General features: G+C 47.7%; 1 long non-coding RNA gene and 1 pseudogene across 1 annotated transcript; one reads left to right on the top strand and one right to left on the bottom strand.

Annotated features, from left to right (window-relative positions):
* The first annotated feature begins 420 nt into the window (after positions 1 to 420).
* Positions 421 to 2,738, top strand: LOC148703211 (uncharacterized). Its single transcript, XR_015988388.1, has 2 exons — positions 421 to 506; positions 2,565 to 2,738. It is a non-coding gene; the product is annotated as an uncharacterized LOC148703211 (long non-coding RNA).
* Positions 2,739 to 4,796: 2,058 nt separating this feature from the next.
* Positions 4,797 to 12,502, bottom strand: LOC103711463 (putative receptor-like protein kinase At5g24010 pseudogene; annotated as a pseudogene).
* Positions 12,503 to 25,293: the final 12,791 nt, after the last annotated feature.

The raw sequence follows: 25,293 nt of genomic DNA, 5'->3' as shown, positions 1-25,293 counted from the left end.
TTATACTAGAACAGTGTGAGCAGCCGTTGTAACGAAAAATGAAAACTCTATCGGTGGACGAGTGTCTAGATCTCCCTTCCTCCCATAATTGTGGCTGGGTGATATATTGTGTACATTTTGGGATTTCTTCTATGATCAATAACCATGCACCTACAAATTATATTTACCATTTAAGAGGAGGCCCACAATGTAATACCTGGGCCCAAAAATCAACTGGGCCCAATACACCTTTTTGGGCCCATATTCGAGCATTGGGCCATAACATCTAATAGGCTAACTAGGCCCATGGTTGGCAGCCCGTTTGATGGCTGCCACCTCATGCTTTGTGCATGGATGTGACTAGGGCCAGCTGGGGCTGTTAGGCTCTTCACAAGGGGAAAGCTGGGGGTGACACCTTAGAGCCTCATGTATAGACCCCTTACAACTCTTCTTCCTCTCCAAGGATTTTCTGGGACGACCGCTGAAGCGCCAGAGCAGGGAGCACTGCAGATCATCCCTGGAAATGGGTAAGCTCCCTGATCATGCTCAGTCCTTCATCTTCCCTGTTTTCAAAATAAAATAGAGGAGGGATCTCAGCTGCAGTCGCTGCCGGCTCTCGGTAGGGGGTTGCAGTCGGCTGGAGCCCATTCCCCTTCTTCTTCTTCAGTGGGATAGGGGGTCTCGGTGAAGAAGAAGAAGGGAGGAAAGAAAAGAAAAAGAAAGAAAGAAGAAAAAGGAGAGAGGGAAGAGGGGACTCACCCGTGTGCGGCCGCAAGCGTCGCCGGCGCCGTTGGTCCCCGTCGCTGGCTCTTCCTCTCCTGAGGTCCCTCTTCTCCACGAGGAGAGAGGGTCGGCGACCATGGGCCGCGGCTGCTACAGGCGCCACAGGAGCCGCCGGCCGACCTCCATCCGGCCCCCCTCCCGAGCCCCGGCATGGGGTCGCCCCCTCTATGGTCATGAAAGAAGAGAGGGAAAGCAGAGAAGAAGGCAAGAAAGAAAAGAAAGAAAAGAAGGAAAGAAGAAAAGGAACGAGGACTCACCGGCTCGTCATCGTGTGCGGCGGCCGCTGGCTTCGGCCGCGAGCACCGTCGGCATGAGCGCTGACCGCAGGCGCGGCCGAGAGTGTCGTGGGCTCGGCCGGGGATGCCGCGGGGCTTGGCCGCGGGCATCGGCCGCAGGCGCGGCCGAAGGCGTCATGGGCCTGGCTGCGGACGCCGCCGGTCGTGGCCCGGCCCCCCTCCACTCGCCGTCCTCCCCTCCGCTCGTCGTCCTCCCTTCGTCGGAGAAGAGAGGAGGAGAAAGGGTGAAGAGAGTCGGGAGTCGGGAGTCGGGAAGGTTCTGGAGAAGAGAAGAAAAAGAAAAGAAAAGGGAGAGAAAGAAAAAGAAAAAGAAAGAAAAAAAAAAAGAGAAGAGACCCTTAACGGGTCCGGCCTAACGGGACGGATCGGGATTCGGGTCCGAAACCCGTTATGCCCAATAATAAAAAATTAGTTTAGCCAATTGAACCTGAACCTGAGCCCAATCAGATTGGGCTAAGTCTGGACAAACCCAAACTACAAATTGAGTCAAATTCGAACCGAATTACGCCCAAATTAATTTGGATCCGAACCCAATTAAGTTGGATTAGTTCCAGCAGTTCCAATTGAATATAGATCAGGCCCAATTTAAGTCCAATTATGTTGGCAGAAGGCCAAATTGGTTAGAAAAAGAGTGGACCTAACCACAAATCCGACCCAACCCTTTCATTAAAGGCCCAATTAGGCCTTGTAGACCCAAAGTTACTTTAATTAAACCCAAAGGCTTCAAGTTGGGTGAATTGAACTAGGTTAAATCCTTGGTTGGGATACAAACAAGTCCATGGTAAGATGAACAAAATTTATGTTAATTAGAGGATAATGTGGGTCATGCAATGTGATTTTAGGAATCAAAGACCCGTCGACCGGACCCAAGGAATTGGAATACTACTTATTGTAAGTAACCTGTTCTAATCCAACTTTGGATCATGTCATGTTATTAATATTTTCATAGGTGTTATTCAAGTACATACTTCATGAATGATATGTTATGATAAGTAAGTAACTTGCCTGATTTACAATTTATGGCCATATATGCATTACGATTATGCTGATATTTTAAATCATGCATGCAAGTAAGTACAACAAAATTTTCTATTTAGCCGAAGGGCACTATAAATGGACTCAAAGATGCTACTGATCGAATGTAACTGAGCTGGCCTTGCTCGTGGCCAAGAATGACTGAGCCTGCCCCGCCAGTGGCTGAATAATAATTGAGCTGGCCCCGCCAGTGGCCGAGATTGACTTCGCAGTAGCATCCGAGAGGATGGACCATGGCATGCTGGGGGCACGGTTTCATATGTATACTTTATGAAAATTTTTGCTTGACTCGAAATACTACTTTGTTTACCCAGCATACATATTTTGCCATGATAAATTGTTAGATAATATGCATGTCAGCTTCTCAAACCCTAAAAAGCATGTTCAGTCTTTTAGTTGATCCGATAAGATTATGCAGGATTACTTACTGAGCCGCGTAGCTCATACCTATTTATTTGCATTTTCTTTCAGATCCTCATCAATGATCGTCATCAGATGCATTTCTCTTTAGCAACGGGGCTTCTTTCTTTTGGGGTACAAGTATACTTTGTGTACATAAACTACATAGAAGCTCTGTATTTGGGTACTGACCAGCATGTTGTACTAAAAATGCCTTCATATATAAAGGTTTGGTTGGTTTGACTACCCTGTTACCCATGTATGAGGCTGCGTGCTATTGTGGGCGGTAGTCGGCAATAGCAGGGCCGTGTCACGGATCCGAATCCGGGGCGTGACACACAAGGTCCAGCCTTCGGATGGCCGGTATGAAATTGTCATAATGTTTTTCCAGTCATGACCACGGATTGTGAGAAATAGGTAAGGCTGCAAATGGGTCGGGTCAACCCATGACCCGACCCGCGTAAACTCGACCCGACCCGAATTTTAGGACCCGCGGGTCCGGGTCAGGTCCTAAAATTTTCTGGGTCGGGTTTGGATTTACCGAACGGCCCCGACTCGGCCTGAATGGACATGAAGAGAAAGAGAGAGAGAAAAAAAAAAAAAAAAGGAGGAAAAGCCCTAAGGCCTAAGGGGAGTAGGGTTCAAGTGTGGAAGGATAGCAACAAGCATAGGTTCACAGCATCCAAAAGAACCTCGGCCCGTCAGGATTCTCTCTCGATCTATTACACTGTTGATACCTCTGATGTCTCGGTAGCTGGCTTTTCTTTTTTTTTTTTCCTTCTGTTTTTGGGTTTTTGTTTCTTTTAACTTTTGAAGGGCGAAAGTGAGGGAACACTGAACTGAATATGGGTCATGTGCCAGTTTTCTGCAATGGAATTGGATTTTGGAAGAAGGTCTGGGATTTTTTTTGTCCTCGTGAGAGGGGAGCTGGGAGACACCAAGTTCCGTCCAATCAGTCATATAGATAAAAAATAGCGTGGTATGACATTTGGCTTGTAGACCGACTTAGTTAGTCATGGGTCATCTGTTCTGTCTCAAGGTCACCATGACTTAGCAAGTCTTTCGAGTCATGGGTCACCCAGCACCTCATAATTATGATATTACCAAATTAGATTTGCCCAAATCTACTCCAAAAGCACAAAAAAAATGGATCCGATTTAGACCCGAACAGGATCCGAATCGGACCCGACCCGATCCGATCTTCAACTGGGTCGGGTCTGGGTCCAAAATTAGGACCCGAACAAAAAATCGAATTGGGTCAGGATCACTCAGGACCCGACCCGACCCATTTGCACCCCTAGAAATTGGTGATGAGGGGGGATGTCTCATCTTTTCTTTTCTTTTTCTTTTTTTATTTTTTTGTTGTTGGCAATGAAGTGGGAACCATATATCAAACATTTTAATTATTTACTAAAATAAAATATACTTTTATATTCTAGTCTCTCTGACAGATTAGGTCAGCTTACTCGTGGGTTTCAAAACCGGTTTGTCGAATTTCAGAGCGCCGAGTAGAGGAGGGACGGAAAGCCTTGTGGAAGTCGAATTTGAGAGCACCGAGCTGTGGGGATGCCCATTGAGAAGTTGGAACAAAACAATGATATAAGTAGAAGATGACAGGCTGAGTGGCCCGGACCACACTCTTGGCGGTTTCTTTTTTTGAAAAAATAAGTAGTATTTTATAAAGACAGTGGAATTATACCACTATTTAGGAATTAGGATTGACAGCGGTTGGAGTGCTTTATGAACTGTGCAGTGGACAATCCTATGGTAGTTTCTTGCAAAAGATACAACCTAGTCCCATGACGTCTAAATAACAACCAAACACTGGATGATAAACTAGAAATCCCAAAAAAACATGACTCAACTAATAAGCCGGAAACAAAGTAGAGGACTCATCGCAGGTATCACCATCGTCCTCATAGTAGATGCAATCTTTGTAACATCACCTTATTCTTTATGTAGCAAAAGCACCTTAAAGAGTTGCAAGGGAACTACAAAGATTGAACTTCTAAAGTTTAATAAATTATTAATGCCAGGAAAAGGCACTCATATTCCAATGCAGGTAATTAACCGTAACTTCCATTCACAATTTCGTCAGCAATTTTTTTCGGATGAGTAATTATGACCATACTACAAGGACCAAGTAAACTTGCACAGCCGAGTTCTGAAATCATTAAGAGATACTTGATAGGAAATATGAGGGATGCACTACATCCATACTGTCGTACAATCACAGAATTTCACTGATATTCTTCTACATTGTAACGATATAACTAATAAATTGCCCTTAGAAATCAATCCCGTTCATCTGCCTTCATCAACAATTATCTGGGAGAAGACCATGCTTGCAGTTGTGTCCGAGCAGTCTTCGCTCATCCCTGCCATCGAACGACCTTCATCAATTAATATCCTAGTTGAAGGCGCCCATCCGACTGCTGTCACCGGAAACTGCGACTCCACATTACCACTGTCCTCGTAAGGCTCCCTCTTCAGCTCTGTTTCCTGAAGCTGGAGAGCATACTCCAGGTTCCACAGCACATCCGCCATGGTCGGCCTATCAACAGTGTAGTCTGCAAGGCACTTCTCCGCTGTCTCGCCAAACTTGCTCAGAGAATTCACATTGATCTTCCCCACAAGCCTCGGGTCAATGATCTTCTCCAGCTGGCCTCTTTGCCTCCACTGCAGAGCCCACTCTGCCAGGTTGACCTGCTCACTTGAGGGTGTCTGGTCGATCACTGGCCTCGCGCACAGCACCTCAAGGAGCACCATTCCGAAGGAGTAAACATCAGACTTATCAGTGAGTTTCAGGATCTGGAAGTACTCCGGATCTAGATATCCAAAGGTGCCCTTGACCCCGGTGGAAACATGGGTTTCCCCGTAAGAAGGCCCCCACCTCGAGAGCCCGAAGTCCGATACTTTGGCCAAGTACTTGTCTCCAAGCAGAATGTTGGTGGACTTGATATCACGGTGTATGATGTTATGCGAGTAGCCTGTATGGAGGTAGGTGAGGCCCCTGGCGGCGTCGATGCATATCTGCAGCCTCTGCTTCCAGGAAAGGCATGGCAAGTCGGAGCCATGCAAGTAATTCCGGAGAGGACCCTTCTCCATGTACTCATAGACCAAGATCATTTCCGACTGCTCCTCGCAGTAACCAATCAGTGAGACAAGATGGCGGTGGCGAATTTGTGACAGGAGAAGGATCTCTCTCTGGAACTCTGGATAGCCTTGCCCTGACAGTCGCGTTCCTCGCTTCACTGCAACTCTGGTGCCATCGCTGAGAACTCCCCGATAGACCTTCCCGAACCCGCCTGTGCCGATCACGAGCTTGTCGTCAAAGTCGTTGGTCCCCACTTTGATCTCAATAAAGCTGATATGAAGAGACATTTTGAAGTGGGGCGAGGCACTGGGAGCTGTTCTTTCAGTAAACTGGCTCGAGAGCTCTGCAGAATTGGCACCGTCGGTCCTGTATGGTGCCCGCAAAAATGGGGTTTCCGCTGGCTTTGTCACACTCTTCGAGCAACATCTCTTACATACAAGCACCAAGACAGCGATCGCTGAAGCAATCAGAAAAACACCACCAACAATGGTTGAAATCAGAATGGCAACATGAATCTTCTTGGTTTGGCTATTGCCTGAGTCAGGGTTGAAGCTGTTAGAGATAATACTGAATCTCTGCCACAATCATCTCCAGATGATTCTCTGGATCCTCCAGCTAATTCTGCAGTCAATACTTCCCTAATTTAAGCTGAATCTCTGCCACAATCATCTCCAGATAAATCTCCGGATCCTCCAGCTAATTCAGCCAATACTATACTAATTATAGCTGATCTCACACGATTACATATGACAGTTTTGTACAGCCTAACACCCTTATTATTTTTCCTTGTAAAGCTTGTTTTCTATACATAAACCATGTACGGCACATCTATATTAATGCAATACATTGAAGGCCTGGTATGTTTTTGTACCGCCTGTTATCTTTTAGAAGCTTCCGTTGAAGCTACCGAACACCTTCATGATCTCTAGCCCGTTCAGGATAGCATTAGCCATCATCGGGCTGCTCTTGCTCGAACGGCCAATGCTAACATTGATGAGCTGCCGCGAGGTTGGAACGTCCAAGGTGAAGTCAGAGCTTTGCAAACATCAAGTTTTGCCATTAACGTTCCTATGGCGCACTCTGATGCTACTTCCTCTCAACAACCTAATCTGCCTACTTTGAATGTGAAATTGTCTGTCCCTGATGACTACCTTGGTTGGGTGGCTATGTTCCTGCCACTACTTCGAAGCCATGATCTTATTGGCTTCGTTGATGGATCAAAACCAGCACCTGTGCAATTTGTTAATGATGCTGCAAAGATTGCTGGTACTATCAATCCAGAATATGCCAAATGGTATAAACTGGATCAAACTCTACTTACCTTCTTACAGTCTACTCTAGCACCATCACTGCTCTCTTCTATGTATGGATTGAATACTTCACAATCAGCCTGGAAATCAATCACTACAAGATTTGCTTCCCAATCTCCATCCAGAATCACTCACCTCAAGAAGCAATTGCAGACTCTACAGCAAGGTAACCTCCGCTGTTATGAGTATCTGACCCAGGCTAAGCTCTTTGCAGATCAACTCTCGGCTGTGGGACAGCCAGTCTCAGATGATGATCTTATCTCCTATGTCACAAATGGCCTGAATCCTCACTTTGCTGGATTTATTACTCCTCTGACATTCTCTCTACGACACCAGGCTATGAGTTTCACTGATTTCCATTCAGAATTACTTAATGAGATGATGCTTGATCAGCTCAATAAACAGACAATTACTCCTGAAACTGGTCCTGTTGCATTCTATTCAAACAGGCCTAGTACTCCAACAGCTCCATGCAGGCCATGATTTCCACCACTAGCAGCACCAAAACCTAACTTTGGTCGAGCAAATAACCTTGGACCAGGTAACATACCCCTCTCTGCACCTACAACTCCTTGCTACCAGTGTAAACAGTGTGCTTGTCAAATTTGTGGAAAACTTAATCACAAGGCATTGGACTGCCTTCCAAGGAAGACATCCACCACAGGAACTTGCCTTCCTTGCTACACAGAACAATGCTCCCAGAGCCCATTTTGCTCATCAAAATGATCAATGGTACATGGACACAGGTGCTAACACCCATGTTACATCAAATATTGCAAATCTTGAATATCCTCAGGCTCCAGAAGATAATACATCAATCGGCGGTGTAGGTAATACCTCTGTCTTACCTATTAAACACATTGGCTCAACATCCATTCACACACCACATAAAACCTTCATCCTTAAAGACATTGCTCACTGTCCAGATGCCTCTACAAATTTGATTTCAATCTATAAATTTTGTGCTGATAATAATGTCCTGATTGAGTTTTCTAATCATGGCTATGAAATTAAGGACATACAGACGGGGGTTGTTCTGCTGGTGGGACACAATAAACATGGACTCTATCCTCTTCATCAACAATAAATCTCTCAGAATAAAGCTAAATGTCTCACTGCTCTTTTTGGAGTTAACACTTCACGAGCAATGTGGCACAAGCGACTTGGTCATCCCTCCTCTTCCAATCTCAATAAAATATTTCAATTCCAGCATCTTCCAGTTCAAAATGTCTCTATCTCAAATCATGTCTGCGATTCATGCCAATTAGGAAAACATCATCAACTCCCCTTTCCAGATTCAATAAGAAAGTTTACTACTCCTTTGGAATTAATCCACTCTGATGTATGGACATCTCCTGTCCTATCTCTTAGTGGATGCAAATACTATGTAATATTCATAGACGATTACAATAGATTTTGTTGGTTGTATCCTTTATTCAATAAAGCTGATGTGTTTTCCTATTTTGTCAAATTCAAGACCCTTGTTGAAAATCAATTCTCGCGTACCATTAAACAATTCCAAAGTGACAACGGTGGTGAATACTTATCTAATCAATATAAAGATTTTCTTGCAAATCATGGAATTCACCATCGTCTAACTTGTCCTCATACGTCTCAGCAAAATGGCATAGCTAAGCGTAAACATAGATATATCGTCGATACTGGCTTAACACTTCTTGTTGAATCAAGTTTATCGAAATCCTTTTGGGTTGATTCATTCCTCACTGCAGTCTATCTTATAAATAGACTTCCTTCTGTCACCCTTAATCACGAAACACCTTATTTCAAACTGTTCAAATGTCATCCAAATTATCGTCCTCTAAGAGTATTTGGATGTAAGTGTTTCCTTCTTCTCAGACCATACATCCAAATAAACTTTCTTATCGTAGCATCCCTTGTGTCTTTGTTGGTTACTGCTCTCAACAAAAGGGATACAGGTGCTATGATCTTTAATCTCACAAAGTGTACATCTCTCGCAGTGTCATATTTGATAAGAATTGCTTCCCTGCTCGCGAGTCCAACACACGTGTCTCCTACATCAACTCAACCTCCTAAAGATACTCATGCCATGCAGTTAACTCATTCAGGTACATTTCCTATACCTCCTCTACCAGATATCGTACCACCTCTACCCACCAACACCAATCCACCAACTGAGCCTACGACCTGTACCAATCAACCCAACTCACCAACTTCCTCACAAACTGAGCCTATACCTGAACTTGATAATACTAATTCTCCATCACATTCACTAAATACACCAACCTCACCCATTATTGATTTACCTAGGCCTATTACACTCATAGAACCACAACATCCTCCCCAACATCAAATCGTCACTCGATCTCGAACTGGCAATCTCAAACCAAAATCCTTCACTAATTACCATACCTACTACTCCACACGATACCCTCTAAGAGCCCTACTCACTGTCCAACTTCCACTTGAACCTCAAACCTATAACCAAGCTGCTACCAACCCTGATTGGTGTCGAGCTATGGAGTCTGAATATAGTGCTTTGGTTGAAAATGGTACATGGTCCCTGTGTCCTCGTCCCACTAGTCACAATGTTGTTCGAAATAAATGGGTTTTCAAGATCAAACAGAAGCTTGATGGAAGCATAGAAAGATTTAAGGCCAGATTAGTTGCAAAAGGCTTTGATCAACAAGATGGCATAGATTATCATGAGACCTTTAGTCTCGTGGTCAAGCCTGCTACAATTCGTATTGTTCTAGCTCTTGCTGTTTCTCAACACTGGCATGTACGACAATTAGATGTTTCTAATGCTTTTCTACATGGTTTTCTAAGTGAAGAAGTATATATGCAACAACCAAAGGGTTTTATTGACTCCACTCATCCAGATTGGGTGTGCAGACTTCATCGATCAATTTATGGTTTGAAACAAGCCCCGCAGGCTTGGTTTCAACGCCTTTGCTCAGCACTTACTGATCTTGGGTTTGTTTGTTCACAAGCAGATCAATCCCTCTTTACTTACAAGTCTGGTGATACAATTGTTTTCATCCTGGTTTACGTTGATGACATAATAATTACTGGTAATGTTGAGGCAGCCATTCATTTCTTTATTGATAAGCTTAAGCTAGAGTTTGCAATGAAGGATCTTGGTCTGTTATCATCTTTTTTGGGTGTCGAAGCAACTTGGGATGCTACTGGTCTTCAGTTGTCACAGGCCAAATACATATATGATTTACTCGACAGACTTAATCTTGGTGGAGTAAAACCTTACAATGCTCCTTGTGTCTCTGGCTCTAAATTGTCTAAGTTTGATGGTAATGTTCTTGATGATCCTTATGAATACAGACATGCAGTGGGAGCTCTTCAGTATGTTACTTTCACACGTCCAGAGATAGCCTATTCTGTGAATCAACTCTGCCAGCATATGCATGCACCAACGACAGCTCATTGGATTGCAGCAAAGCGAGTTCTTCGCTATCTCAAACATACTTCACATCATGGCCTTCACTACAAGCCCAGTTCTCTTCATCTTCAAGCGTTCTGTGACTCGGACTGGGCTGGGGATCCTGATGATCGCAGATCAACTAGTGGCTATGGCATCTTTTTGGGTGACAATCTTGTTTCCTGATCCTCGAAAAAGCAACCAGTTGTATCTTAATCCAGCACTGAGGCTGAATATCGATCTATGGCCATTACTACTTCTGAATTATACTGGCTACGCATGGTGCTTCGTGACCTTAATGTTACTCTTTCCTCTCCTCCAGTTTTGTGCTGTGATAATTCGAGTGCTCTTGCTCTAGCTTCCAACCCTGTGTTCCATGCTCGAACAAAACATATTGAGACAGATTATCATTTTGTTCGAGAGAAGGTGACTATTGGTGATCTTGTTCTTCGCTATATCAACACCACTAAACAACTAGCAGATATCTTTACTAAGGATCATACAGCTGCTCGTTTTCTTCATCTTCGGTCCAAACTGTGTGTCTCTCCGCCCCTCAGTTTGTAGGAGGGTGTTAGAGATAATACTGAATCTCTGCCACAATCATCTCCAGATGATTCTCCGGATCCTCCAGCTAATTCTGCAGTCAATACTTTCCTAATTTAAGCTGAATCTCTGCCACAATCATCTCCAGATGATTCTCCGGATCCTCCAACTAATTCAGCTAATACTATACTAATTATAGCTGATCTCACACGATTACATATGACAGTTTTGTACAACCTAACATCCTCATTATTTTTTCTTGTAAAGCTTGTTTTCTATACATAAACCATGTACGACACATCTATATTAATGCAATACATTGAAGGCCTGGTATGTTTTTGTACCGCCTGTTATCTTTCAGAAGCCTCCGTTGAAGCTGCCGAACACCTTCATGATCTCCAGCCCGTTCAGGATAGCATTAGCCGTCGTCGGGCTGCTCTTGCTCGAACGGCCAATGCTAACATTGATGAGCTGCCGCGAGGTTGGAACGTCCAAGGTGAAGTCCAGACAGAAAGGTTCCGCTAGCTGATCTACTTTATCAGCTGGATGGAGATCTTGGTGCGCATATTGGTTGCCGATATAAACGTCGAAGTAGAGGTCAGTATGCGTCTTCGAAACGAAATCACAGAAATGCATTCGGATCAAGTAACTGTAGTTTGGAGTTACAGGGAAGCTCCAGGTTATGTTGAAGTCGAAGTTAGGGTTGGATAATACCATGGAGCTCGTTATGTTCATGGTTCGGGCAGTGTCGTAGACATTCGCCGGTGCGATTACAGGATCTACGCCCGCCGCGTATTTGATGTTATGGGGGCTCGTGCTGTTCTCCAGCGAAAAGTCCTTGTCTGTGAAGAGGTACTCCTCGTCGGGAACCCAGGTCCTCCAAAGGGTGTCATTGGCCGGGGTCACCTTTTGGCCTCCCACGTTGATCCTGTGGACTACCTCCAGTGCCTGGTGGGCTAATTGGTTGATACTCCGGCTGGAAGGTACTGGGTCGGGATCTGTGCTGATGCTGATGAGGTTGGTGGGTGCCGGGAAGACTTCAATCGCGTGGACGAAGGCTAAAGTAGATGCACTGGAATTAGAATGGGGAATGAAGGTGAGGGCGAGCTCGGCGGTGTCCACCCAGAGAAGGTACTCCTTGATGACGGGAGTTTGGGTGTTTGGGACGGAGAAGCCGAAGAGAAGGAAGCGGTCGAGGGCGAAGACGTCAAAACGGGCAGTGGCGAGGTCATGGTTTTTGTCGGTGAAGGAGAAGAAGTGGAGACGGAGGACATGTGTACCCTGGGAGTCGAGATTGAATCGGTAAGTGGAGTGCTCGGTGAAGGCCCTGGCGGTGGCGTAGAGAAGGGAGGAGTTGGGGTTGGAGAGGGAGATTGAGTTGGACTTGGGGGGGAAGAACTTGGAGTCAGGAGTGAAGTTGCGAGCGGGATAGTCGGTGGTGAGGGGAATGATGGAGGTCGAGCCGCAGGCGAGGAAGTGGGGATTAGTAGGGGTCAAGGCGGAGGAGGATAAGTGGAAGGAGGATAAGTAGAAAATAGTAATTGCGAGCAGCAGCTCCATCTCCGAATGGCGTGTGGAGGTGCAGCTGATGCTCCGAGATATTGAGATAGCACCAGGGAAAAGAAGAGGGAGCGAGCACCGGGACATTGGGATAGGAACATCGGAGGAGGATTCCCCTCTTGACGGGGTAGACTTAGTCAAGAGGGCGAGCTGTCAGCGACGACCGGAGACACTGACCTGTGTTGGAACGTTCTCGATGGTTGACGTGACGGGGCTGCATGTTTCGCATGAACGCGCGATTCCACCGATGGATCATCAACTGCACAGCGCTCCGAACCCCGTCATCCATCCGTCTGCACATAGCTCAAAGCGACCAGGGGATGATCCAACGGCAGATTCGCGCGAAGGCAGGCGAATCCTTCATTCGCGCGAAAGATTCAACCCTGGCCAGGAAAATGTTATCCGGTGTGGAAATTTGGTGGTGCGGTTTGTCTTATACGTACAGACCTCGGCATTGACTAGCTGGTCTACGCTCCGCATCAAATGGGTAGCAGATCTTTTGCGATCTGAGCGGTGGGAAATTGTTTTGATTTAGATACTTGGTATATTTGACAAGTTCAATTTTTTTTTATTAATAATTTTTTTTTAAAAATCCACCATGATATATTAGAGCCACATCTAAGCCGCGTAGCTTTAAAATTTATGGCACACTTGGTTGTTTGAATTTTCTTCGGCTATAATCGTGAAGAATTTGCACTCCTCCCGAGAGAGACAACCTGGCTCAAACAATTCAAGTAATGATTATATGATATTCATCATAAAACAAATAGGAACCATATCCAACTTGTTAATTATTTATTAAAATAAATTTTTATATTTAAATTCTGTCATGAAAAATTACTATCTATACTATATGTATTGGTATGGTTGTGCATGCCACCAATCACCGAGATGTATTACCGTGGATTCCATTCAACGGTGATTGGCATATATAAATACGTCTTGATGATTGGTGGCATGTACGACCATACTGGTGCGCGTAGTACAGGCTAAAATTTTTTCTCTGTGATGAAGTAGAAGGTTAGTTTACTCTTGGGTTTCAAAATAAGTTTGTAGAATCATTCAAAATTGCTTAAAAGCTTCTTTTTTTTTTTTTTTAATGATAAGGAGGGCTAGAAAAGCAGCCATCCAGCTTTTATTAAAAATCAAAGATCGGGAGAAATTACAAAAGTTTTAGGAGAGAGATACAAGGGAGAGGAGAGATACAAAGTCCACTGCTTGTTGACAAAGAACACATCCACCACTATTCTTTCCAAGCTTCTTGCCAAGGGCGTCTCTTGTATTGAGCACTCTCTTGTAGCAGAGCCCAAGGAAGCTTTTCATCTTTAGGGGTTTACAGAGGTTCCAAAGAGAAGATGCGAACCTACATGTTACTCCTCTAGAGTTAGTAAATAGAAAAAGGGACGATGATGAAAAAGTACCTTCACAATCTGATATCTCCAGACAATTTTGTCCTCTTCGCTATTGAATGTAACCGCAGCTAGCAAGGAGAGCAAGTGGTTGAGCTATGAGCATACCTCTTTTGATTGCCGGAGATTTGATCAGTTTCCATAAAATGGTTCTCGAGTTGAAGAAATCCGGCACTGATCTATTTTTTATTAAGCTGCAAACATAGAGGGTAGGGGAGATCAACTTGAGAGGAGTATCATATAGCCAGCTATCTTTCCAAAACAAAGTCCCTCAGCCGTTTCCAATATAGAAGTGGACTCTGTTCCAAAATGGTGGAAGAGTCTTAAGAGAGGTGTTTGGAGAGCAACTGGCATAGATAATCCTGGCTCTTCCGGTGCCCACCAGGGGGGAGTCTGACAAGCTGATCTGGGTGCCATTGGAACGATCGCAGGTGCGAGTTAGGGGTCTCTTGGTTCTCTTCAGTGAGGAACCAGTCAGGCAGATTGAGGAAGGGTGGATTTGGAGGATGCGGATTCATCCGTGGGTGGCACTCTTCATCTGAAAAGTGGCTTGGGGCTGCCTACCTACCAGGAGTGTGCTAGTCAGGCGAGGTGTGCAGATCCCTCAGTATTGCGAGATGTGTTCAGGCGCTATGGAGACCATCGAGCATGTTCTGTTACAGTGTCCCAGGGCTAGGGAGATATGGAGGAGGTCACCTGCCCCTCTTCCTTGTTCAGTGGAGTCGGCACAGGATTTGTTACATCTGCTGAGAGTATCCGTGTGGAGTCCTAGGTTTGCCCATGCAGGAATACTTAGAGCATATCTGGCCTACCACATTTGGTTGGACCGAAATGCGCGATTGTTTGAGGGCAGGAGGTCCTCGACGAGGATGGTGGTGGATAGACTGTGCTTCAGGCCGGGGAGGTTTCCTCCAATCTCGACTTATGTTCTCTTGGGATCGTCAGGGACATCTGGAGTACTTGTTGTGCTGTTTCAGTGCTCAGGTTTGTCGTTGCTTTTTGGGTACCCCCACCTCCTGGTCATCTCAAGATGAGCTTTGATGGTAGCGTGGCGTTGGAAGGGAGGTCCGGAGGGGTTGGATTTGTTATCAGAGATTACCTTGGGCGCCTGGTTGCTGCGGGTGGCCGGTGTACGCCAGGGCTCACAGTAGTGGGAGCTGAGCTGCGGGCAGCTTGGGAGGGCGTATCCTATGCGAGGCGAGTGCTCGGTGCTAGGCGGGTGTACCTCGAGGGGGATTCATCTATAGTTATCGATTAGATTCGGGGTGCGGACAGGTATGGTGATGGTCATCCTCTTATTCGTGAGACCCGCAGGCTGGCTTTGGAGATGGACAATTTTGAGGCAGTACATAATTCCGAGAGACGAACAGAACAACAGACTGAGTCGCCTCTTACATTGCACGGCATTTAGGAGAGATCTGCTGGACTTCCACTGTAGAGCTCTCGTTCCCACTGTATTTTTTTGCTTTCTTATGATCTGGCAGGATGCACTCACGTTAGAGTTATATGAAATTGCCGTTTTCACCAAAAAAAAAAAATGAACATCTCCGTGGGGGCTTCCAACTCATGGACAATTTTACCTTCTTATGATAGGCATTCTCAATTTGCTTTCTTTAAAGGCCAAGATCTTTTGTAATAAACCTCCACCCTTATTTCTCTAGCAACGCTGTTGAATTAGGTAATATCCTTGTTGATCCCTGGACCTCCTTCCTCCTCCTGCAAATATACCATTTGCTAGTTGACTTTGCAAGCTATGTGCTTCTGAGGTATGGGTCCAAATAAAAAAGTCATCTGCACTTTTCAATTTTTGTTACAACCCGGGTAGGGAGCTTGATGATAGATATAAAGTAAATAGGGAGCGAGGTGGGCATTGAATTGATGAGAGTAAGTCTACCTCCAAATGAAACCTGGTAGGTCTATCATTTAGGCAGGATCAACCCAACTCATAGTTGGGATGAGGTTTGTATCACTTAGTTGAGATGGATTGGCTCGATAAATATCAACTCAGGCATAAGTTTGAATTGAGTTTGGATTAATGCAGGTTTTGATAACCCATAATCTTATTATACTGGCCTTTCTTCAAAATATTATCAATCTTTGTAACACATAGATAGGACATTTTTTTTGTTTTGTTTTTGTTAGAGAATAGATGTTATATGTTGCTATAATGAGAAAGAACATAATTAACGTGCTAAGCAGTTTGCTTGGGGAGAAGAGGCCATGGATAAAGATGCCAGCCACCGCTACGTATCCTCTTTATGCTCTATGGAGGTCAGGTTTCTCCTTCAATGTTATTTTTTGGTGAAACCTCACCTCCTCGAGTGTTATTGAAAAAACTCTCCTAAAAAAGAACTCCACTACGGTGATCGAGTGAATTTGGAATGAGGATCGGCGGCGATGGCCACCGAATGCTTAGGGATATCCACATGATGGCAAGAGATTGTGGCTTATTTCATGCTGCTCATGTGTACCGAAAGGTAAACAAGGCTGCAGAATGGGTCGCCTCCTTCGTTGCTCACCACTCGAGAGAAATTCTTTGGATATGTTTTGTAGCCGCCCCTCAATTCTTATGCCATCTTCTTTCTCTCGACTCTTTTGGTTATGTTTATACTAGAACAGTGTGAGCAGCCGTTGTACCAAAAAAAGAAAACTCTATCGATGGACGAGTGTCTAGCTCTCCCTTCCTCCCATAGTTGTGGCCGGATGATATATTGTGTACATTTCGGGATTTCTTCTATGATCAATAACCATGCACCTACAAATTATATTTACCATTTAAGTGGAGGCCCATAAGGTCCAGCCTTCGGATGGCCGGTATGAAATTGTCATAATGTTTTTCCGGTCATGACCATGGATTGTGAGAAATAGGTAAGACTGCAAATGGGTCGGGTCAACCCGTGACTCGACCCGCGTAGACTCGATCCGATCCGAATTTTAGGACCCGCGGGTCCGGGTCAGGTCCTAAAATTTTCTGGGTCGGGTTTGGATTTACCGAACGGCCCCGACCCGACCTGAATGGACCTGAACAGAAAGAGAGAGAAAAAAAAAGAAAGAAGGAAAAGCCCTAAGGCCTAAGGGGAGTAGGGTTCAAGTGTGGAAGGATAGCAACAAGCATAGGTTCACGGCATCGAAAAGAGCCTCGGCCCGTCAGGATTCTCTCTCGATCTATTACACTTTTGATACCTCTGATGTCTCGGTAGCTGGCTTTTTTTTTTTTTTCCTTCTGTTTTTGGATTTCTTTTAACTTTTGAAGGGCGAAAGTGAGGGAACACTAAACTGAATATGGGTCATGTGCCAGTTTTCTGCAATGGAATTGGATTTTGGAAGAAGGTCTGGGATTTTTTTTGTCCTCGTGAGAGGGGAGCTGGGAGACACCAAATTCCGTCCAATCAGTCATATAGATAAAAAATAGCGTGGCATGACATTTGGCTTGTAGACCGACTTAGTTAGTCATGGGTCATCTGTTCTGACTCAAGATCACCCATGACTTAGCAAGTCTTTCGAGTCATGGGTCACCCAGCACCTCATAATTATGATATTACCAAATAAGATTTGCCCAAATCTTCTCCAAAAATACAAAAAAATGGATTCGAATCGGACCCGAACAGAACCCGAATCGGACCCGATCCGATCCGGATCCGAATCGGACCCGATCCGATCCGGATCCGAATCGGACCCGACCCGACCCGATCTTCAACTAGATCAGATCTGGATCCAAAATTAGGATCCGAACAAAAAATCGGATTAGATCAGGGTCACTCAGGACCCGACCCGACCCGACCCATTTGCACCCCTAGAAATTAGTGAGGGCGGGTTGGGGGGGGAGGCGGGGGGTGGGGGGCCGGGGGGTGGGGGGTGGGGGGATGTCTCAGTTTTCTTTTTTCTTTTTTTATTTTTTTGTTGGTGGCAAGGATGAAGTGAGAACCATATATCCATATATCCAACATTTTAATTATTTACTAAAATAAAATATACTTTTATATTCTAGTCTCTCTGACAGATTAGGTCAGCTTACTCGTGGGTTTCAAAACCGGTTTGTAGAACCATTCAAAGTTGCCTAAAGCGACCTGGTAGATCTGTCACTTAGGCGGGATAAACCCACTCATAGTTGGGGTCAGGGTTAGCTTTGTGTCCCTTAGTTAGTCGAGATGGATTTGGCTTGAGAAACGTCAACTAAGGTGCAAGGCTGAATTGAGTTTAGATTGATGCAAGGTTGATAACATTAAGACGGTGTTTCTTCAAACTATTATTGATCTTTATAACAGCTAGATTGGATATTTTTGGTTCTCTTCTTATTAAAAAATAGATATTAAGATACCAGGAAAGTGCAATACGTAGCAGGCTCGTATTTGGAAAGTAAGCCGGAAGGCCGAGACGGACCGGATCTGAATCTGAAATAATTAAAGGGTACTTTAGGTTGAGTCCAGCCCAGCCCGCCGTTGAGTAGGCCTGCTGACTAGTTGCATTGACGGGCACAGCTCTTTGGAAAACCCGAACACTAGAGTTGATGTGAGTAATCGTCAAAAGTCAGCGGAAAATCTTTCACACCAGATCTTGGAGCCAGGCATCGAAGGCCGGCCTTGAGCCACTTAGGTGCCGCCAAATATAAGTCTATATGCAGCGACTGGAAGTGCTCGATAAGTAAATTTTATATAAAAAATATTATTTAGTTACCAATTCTATTAGAAAAGCCTAGTCATATAACAGTACATATATGTTGAAAGATTCTTGAAAGATGTTGTCCTTGAATCAAAATACGAATCTAATAGATATATAAGTTTAAAACACTTGTTGCGCATAACTTAAAATACGTTTTTTGATGAATGATATTTTTGAATATAATTATATATTAATTTAGACTGTTGGCCGTCTTCGATCCAGGGGCGAGATCATTGGGAGACCCTTGGTTTACAAAGATGAATTCAACAGTTTCTTACAAAATCAACAATTAAGTGCATTATTTACTCGAAATTTGCCTACCGTACGTGACGGCCGAGGAGCAGCCGGAAGTCTCCTTTGTGATCGATGACACGGACTCGAGCTATATTTTTTACTTAGGATTCATCTTGCTTCGTGCGAATCCATGGCTAAATCATTCACTGCTAGCTTTGAGATGAATGATGAAGTTTGGAGTGCTTTGAGATCTATGCGGTGGATAATCCGACAGATAGATTTGTGCGAAAGATGCAAACCCTTTTCCATCTTTGAACTCTTATAAACATGATGAAGCTCAGCAGAGGCTGCAGACTTGGCTGAGAAAGTGAGAATCTTGCATGACCCACCAGGAGATTTGATCTTTGACGATTCCAATGAAGGCACCCCGCTCTACCTCTCTGCCTCTCATAGAGGAGGGACCGAAAGCCTTCGTGGAAGTCGAATTTCAGAGCGCCGAGTAGAGGAGGGACCGAACAGGGGCTGACCGAGCAGATCCCCTCCGAGCAGGGGCTGACCGAGCAGATCCCCTCCAAGCGGGGGCCGACCGAGCAGCCCCCTCCGACCTGCGGGCGATCGAGCAGACCCTCCTTCGACCTGGAAGCACCCGAATAGCTCTACCAACCCAGACGTCCGACCTGCGCGCTGAGGCCACATCCTCCCGCAGCACGACCAAAAGACTACGTCTTGCCTTCGTCAACAATTAATGTGTATGGGTCCTGCGGACATCCGGTTCACTCAACAATCAAAGCGCATGGCACCTGCAAGCCCTCAGCCTACTCAACAATTAAAGCGTATGGCTTCCGTTGCCTACGGACATCGAGCCTCTCACGGCAAACCCGCTTGGCTACGAATGATGGCACGACTCCACGACGACTTAAGAGCTCTGGCCTAATCTCCTACAGTAATAGCATTGATTCACACGATCAAACATTAATGCCCACTGCATGCCCAACTGTACGACAGACCATTTGCCCTGTCACATCGCAGGTAACCCGGCACCCTCTATAAAAGGGGAACTCCTCCATTTTAGGGGGGGATTGAAATCCTGTTTTCTCGCTTCCATCTCCGTTTATACACTCCCCCTCTGACTTAAGCATCGGAGGGCCGAAGCCGGAAACCTCGGCCACCGACTTCTTGCAGGTCACCCGGAGGACGTCGCGCACCGCCGAACCGCCGCACCCCGATTTTCACCGGAGCTCCTCCTTTCTGGCCCATCGATCGCCCCCGGGTCCAAATTCCAGCAACAGTTGGCGCTACAGGAAGGGCCCGAATTGCGATCATGAAGCTGAGAAGCAAGAAAGCTTCTAACGCCTCCTGACATCCTCCACCTAGCCCCGGACACTCTGTCCAGAACTCGCCACCTCCGGCCAATTCGACTCCCCAAGTTCGGCCAGAGCAGTTTGATGCCCTAGTGCAGCAGGTCCAGGCCTTGTCCGCTGCTGTCCAAGGCCTGCAACCTAGGGGCATCCCAACAGCACCATTACCTCAGGCCCCGGTTCAGCCGGTGCCCCCTGTAAGTGGACCGGCCCTCCAAAGTCAAGACCTCCATGCCCGAGTATCCTCCTGGAGAGAGCCCCCAGTGAGGGGTCCTGGCGACTGGCCGCAACCGTCAGAGGCCGAGTCAGTCCCAGGGCAACCTGCACCCGAGCGGGCTACTGCGGCGATCCCCCAGAGCGACGAGCTCGACAAGAAAGTCGAGAAGCTGGAGCGCCAGATTGAAGCGCTCCACAGCAGAAGGGCGGGACGCGAGGGTGACTTCGAGTTTACCACGAGGTCCCCCTTCTTCCAACAAATCGAGGATGAGCCGGTCCCGCCGAGGTTCAAAATGCCCCAGGTGGAGCCTTACAACAGCATGACCGACCCCCTCGACCATCTGAAAAGTTACCAGGCCCTGATGGCACTGCAGGGATCCTCGGAGGTCATGCTCTGCAAGGCCTTCCCGGCAACGCTTCGGGGAGCAGCTCGGCTTTGGTTCGCCGGGCTGAAACCTAGCACGGTCTCTTCTTTCGAGCAGCTCGGTAGGTAGTTTGCCACCAACTTTGCTGCCAGCCGACCCCAGCGGCGAACTTTAGACTCCCTCCTCGACATAAAGCAAAGGGAGGGGGAGTCGCTCAGGGAATATTTGGACCGTTTCACTTCCGCAATCTGGGAGGTTCGCGAGCTGGACCAGTCAATAGTCATGTCGGCACTCAAGACTGGAGCCCGGTCTTACAGGTTCCTCTTCTCCATCGAGAAAAACTTTCCAGCCGACCTCACCGAGATGTTAGTCTGGGCGCGGAAGTACGCGAACGCCGAGAAAGCCGTTGCCTCTAGACGGAGCGGGGCTGAGCAGACCTCCAAGAAGCAAAAAAGGCGTCGCGAGGAGCGTAGCCATCCCAGAAGCCCGTCTTCGCACCGAGCCAAGAACCTGCCTCGTCTGAAGAGTCCACCCCGGCTGCGGGGACCACCTCAGCAAAGGTCCCCGCCTCGTCCGAGGTCTCCACCATGGTCCCGCATACCCAACGGGAGGTACGAAAATTACACTCCCCTCACCGCGCCTCAGATTGAGATTCTCATGGAGATTGAGGGCCGGGATTATTTCCGGCCTCCGCCCCCGAGGCGGGATCCTGGAGCCTGGCGCAATCTCCGGAAGTACTGCCGTTTCCACCGGGACCACGGCTATGATACGGAGGACTGCTTCCAGCTCCGGGACGAGATCAAGGCACTCATCCGTCGAGGAGTGCTCGACCGGTTCGTACGGAACCGGCACGAAGAGAAAAGGCTAGTGGAGGATACCGCGCAGCTCGAAGATCCAAATGCCAACAGGCCCATCGCCGGCACCATCAATACCATCCGAGGCGGGGCCTCAGTCGGAGGAGCTGCGGAGGAAGGAACCGCTCCGAAGCGCCTGCGTGCCTCGGAGGCCATCTCATTCTCGAATGAGGACTTCGAGGGAGTCGAAACTCCCCATGACGATGCTGTGGTCGTCTCTATGGTTGTGAACAGATTTGATGTAAAACGCGTCCTAATTGATAATGGAAGCTCGGCGAACGTTTTGTACTTTGATGCCTATTCCAGAATGGGGATGACAGAAAGGCAACTGCGGAGGATGAACGCCCCGCTGGTCGGATTTACTGGAGACTCAGTCCTAGTGGAGGGCGAGGTCGATCTCCTGGTCACGGTCGGACTCGCCCCCCCGAGAAAGAACCGTGAGGATGGATTTCCTCGTAGTGCGTCTGCCCTCGGCTTATAATGCCATCCTCGGACGACCAGGACTCAACGCTCTTCGAGCCGTGGTCTCAACCCGCCACCTACTTATGTGATTCCCCACCAACCAAGGGGTCGGCGAAGTCCGTGGGGACCAGGCGGTAGCAAGACGATGTTACATGGCGACCCACGAGGCAAAGCAACCGGCCAAGGTGTCGGTTCCGATAGTAGGTCGGCTCCGGCCTTGATGCTCGCGAAAGAGATTGCCTCGTCAGCTTCCTGCAGAACAACATGGACGTCTTCGCCTGGTCGCCCGCAGATATGCCGGAGATAGATCCGGAGGTCGCGGTCCACCGACTCCAAGTAAAGCCCTGTAAGCCTGTGCGGCAAAAGAAGCGAAATGCCGCCCCAGAGCGACAACGAGCAGCAGCCAAGGAAGTCGATAAACTCCTCAAGGCCGGCTTCATCCGGAAGATATCCTATCCAGAGTGGCTCGCCAATGTGGTCCTCATCAAAAAGGCTAGCGGGAAATGGCGTATGTGCGTGGACTACACCGACTTGAACAAGGCCTGCCCAAAGGACAGCTTCCCACTCCCTAGCATCGACCAGCTCGTAGACTCCACCTCGGGACACGAGCTGTTGACATTTATGGACGCCTTCTCCGGATACAATCAGATCCGGATGGCGCCAGAAGATGAAGAAAAGACGGCCTTCATCACCGACGGGGGTACCTATTGCTACAAGGTGATGCCCTTCGGCTTAAAGAATGCTGGAGCAACTTATCAAAGGCTGGTCAGCCGAATCTTCAAAGACCAAAAAGGCCGAAATATGGAGGTCTATGTCGACGACATGTTGGTGAAGAGTCGAATGGCGAAGGACCATGTGGCTGACCTCGACGAAGCATTCGCACGCTTCGGAGATACCGGATAAGGCTTAATCCCCCCAAATGTGCATTCGGAGTGACCTCAGGTAAGTTCCTTGGTTTCGTAATAACCCAACGGAGAATTGAAGCCAACCCCGAAAAGATCCGAGCGCTCCAAGAGATGGTGCCCCCGAGGACAGTTAAAGAAGTACAGCGGCTGATCGGGCGGATCGCAGCTCTCGGGAGATTTGTTTCTCGGTCAGCCGAGCGCTGTCTCCCGTTCTTTGTGGCTCTCAAGCGGTCGAAGAACTTCTTGTGGTCAGCGGAGTGCCAACGAGCCTTTGAAGAGCTCAAGTGTCTCCTCGCTTCTCCTCCTTTGCTCACGAAGCCTCAGCAGGGCGAGCTCCTTTATCTGTATTTGTTTCTCTGGTTGCAGTGAGCTCGATCCTGGTTCGAGAGGAGAGCAAGCTTCAAAGACCAGTATACTACACTAGCCGGATCTTGAGGGATGCCGAGATCCGATACTCCAAGCTGGAAAAGACCGTCTTTGCCCTGGTCGTCTCAGCTCGGAGGCTCCGGCCCTATTTTTAAGCTCACACGGTGGCCGTGCTAACCGACCAACCGGTAAAGCAGATCCTGCAGCGAACAGATCGTGCCGGTCAAATTACAAAGTGGGCTGTCGAGCTCGGGGAGTTCGACCTCGAGTACCGACCCAGGCCGGCGATCAAGGCGCAGGCACTCGCCGACTTTATAGTCGAGTGCACTATGCCGGACGAGCCCGAGCCCGAGCCAGCGCCAATGGAGCAGACCCCGAGCTCGACATGGACTCTGCACGTCGATGGTTCTTCGAACTCGGGGGGTAGCAGAGCGGATCTCATCCTCACCAGTCCAGATGGAGTGGTTGCCGAGCAGGCTCTACGCTTCAAGTTCCCCGCCTCTAACAATGCGGCGGAGTACGAAGTACTCATCGCCGGACTCAAGTTGGCCAGGGAGCTAGGAGTGAAGGACCTAAGGGTCTTCAGCGATTTCCAGCTGGTCGTGAACCAAATCTCGGGTGATTTTGAGGCCAGAGAGCCCACGATGCAGGAGTATCTTCGGAAAGTGCGGGATCTCACCTCGACTCTAAGCTCCTTCCACATCCAACACATTGCCAGGACGGAGAACGTTAGAGCAGATCAACTATCAAAGTTGGCGTCCTCTCGCATGAGCGAGCTTTCCAAAGCAGCAGCCCTAGAGTACCTCCAAAAACGTAGCACGGAGCCCGAGCTGGCCCTTTGCATTGAAGTCGAGCCGAGCTGGATGGATGAGTTCATTAGCTACTTGCGGGATGAGGTCCTCCCCAGTGATGAACGCGAGGCTCGCCGAGTCAAGCGTTTAGCCGCTCGGTACATGTTATACGAAGGCAAGCTTTATCGGAGATCTTTTACCTCTCCCCTCCTCAGGTGCCTCCGCCCGACAAAGGCGGATTATGCAATGCGTAAAGTACATGAGGAAATTTATGGAAATTATCTAGGGGGACGAGCACTGGCGCACAAGATTTTGCGCCAAGGATACTACTGGCCGACACTCCATAAGCATACTCTGGACTTCGTTCGAAGATGCGACTGATGCTAGAGAAACGCCAATGTCCATCATCCCACTAGAGATCGGACTCCCTTCTCCAAGGGTGGAGCATTATGACGCCAGCTCCAGCTCCTCGCAGCTCAGAATAACCTGGACTTAATCGAGGAGACGAGGGAAGCCGCCCGAATTCGCATGGCGAGGTACTAGCAAAAGACAGCACGATACTACAACGCCAAAGTCAAAGTCAAATCCTTCAAAGCGGGGGACCTCGTCCTCAGAAGGGCTGAGGCCTTCCAGCCGACCGAGCAAGGAAAACTGGCTCCGAGCTGGGAGGGACCCTATCGGGTCGCACGCGTCCAGCGACCCGGGGAGTACAAGCTGGAATCTCTTAACAGGACCCCCATTCCACGAAGTTAGAGTTCCGAAAACCTCCGGGTGTACTACCAATAGAACCCCGAGGGGTTCTCCGTTTCAATCATAAATCTCACCTTTCTGCAATGACTTATTCGCAATTGCTTAATTGTGCTGAATTTCTCTTGGTCTAAATGCTTCGTGACCCCCAGACGACCCGGCCCAGCTCGTATATACGATCCTGTTTGGATACAACCAGAACCAAGTGAAGCCGGGCGCCTTAGCGAAAAGTTCGGAGCGCCGATGTCGAGCTCGGTCTCAATCTCCATCAAATACCTCGGCTAAGATCGGGATGCCCCGTGGTTGATAGCACGTTCCCAGACCCCCCCGACTTCGGGAAGCATCGCAGGTCGACAGTGCGTTCCCAGACCTCTCGACCCGCGTACGATCCTCCGACAGCTCGGGACGCCCCGAGTGCCGACAGTACGTTCCCAGACCCCTCAGCACTTAGGAAAAACGGGGTAATACCTTTGCGGCCCCCCGTGGCGTCTCCTCGACTACGGTCGGGAT

This window comes from Phoenix dactylifera, chromosome 6 (assembly GCF_051530095.1).
Source record: "Phoenix dactylifera cultivar Ajwa chromosome 6, Ajwa_hap1_PhDact_Kaust_v1.1, whole genome shotgun sequence".
Taxonomy (NCBI): Eukaryota; Viridiplantae; Streptophyta; class Magnoliopsida; order Arecales; family Arecaceae; genus Phoenix; species Phoenix dactylifera.
The sequence above is the reverse complement of the archived record's forward strand: the minus strand, read 5'-3'. Positions and strand labels throughout refer to the sequence as shown.